This window comes from Meleagris gallopavo, unplaced genomic scaffold, assembly GCF_000146605.3.
Source record: "Meleagris gallopavo isolate NT-WF06-2002-E0010 breed Aviagen turkey brand Nicholas breeding stock unplaced genomic scaffold, Turkey_5.1 ChrUn_random_7180001944531, whole genome shotgun sequence".
In the NCBI taxonomy this organism is placed as follows: domain Eukaryota; kingdom Metazoa; phylum Chordata; class Aves; order Galliformes; family Phasianidae; genus Meleagris; species Meleagris gallopavo.
Window position 1 is genome coordinate 1 of NW_011206371.1, and position 675 is coordinate 675.

Below are 675 nucleotides of genomic sequence, written 5' to 3' on the forward strand. Positions count from 1 at the left end.
GTCAGGCAGCTCTGTGTTGGAAGAAGCGGTGTCGGGGCTGCTGGAGACATCTGTGCTCGGTGGCTCGGTGGCAGTGGTGCACTGCATCAGCTCCTCCCTTTTGCAGCTGTCCAGAGCACTCGCCGCTTCTGGAATAGCAGAGCATCCCCCAGAATGATGATGGCAGCCTTCCTCCCCCCAGCTCGGTGCGGACACCCACCCGTCCTGTGTGCAGACCACCAACTCACCATCAATCCAGGTGAGGAAGTGGTCAATTTGCAGATCGTCAGCAAGACTGCTGGTGCTGGGTCTCTCTTCTGGAAAACAGAAGCAATCCCGAGTGGGGCAATGCCAGCTTTCCCAGAGCCACTCTGCGCAGACAGCCCCCCGGCAGCTGTGCTGCTCCCAAACTCACCGTTGTTGATCCACGCGAGCAGCTCATCCATGTCTGCGGTGTCGTCCAGGATGCCTGTGTTGGCCGTCACTTCTGGAAAAAGCAGAAAATCCCCAGAGGGGCACTGCCAGCTTTCCCGCGCCCACTCGGTGCCCCACCCCCCGCAGCTGTGCTGCCCCCAAATCACCCTCGTCGATCCAGGTCAGGAGCTCTTCGATGTCCTCCGCGACGTCCTCCGGGGGTGTCCGCGCTCGTTGTCACTGCTGGCAAAGCAAGACCATCCCCAGTGGGGCAACGCCAGC

General features: G+C 61.2%; 1 long non-coding RNA gene across 1 annotated transcript; it reads right to left on the bottom strand.

The window, feature by feature from the left end:
- Nucleotides 1–256: 256 nt before the first annotated feature.
- On the bottom strand, nucleotides 257–615 carry LOC116217759. Its single transcript, XR_004162473.1, has 3 exons — nucleotides 561–615; nucleotides 395–466; nucleotides 257–296 (listed from the first exon to the last, which is right to left on the bottom strand). It is a non-coding gene; the product is annotated as an uncharacterized LOC116217759 (long non-coding RNA).
- Nucleotides 616–675: the final 60 nt, after the last annotated feature.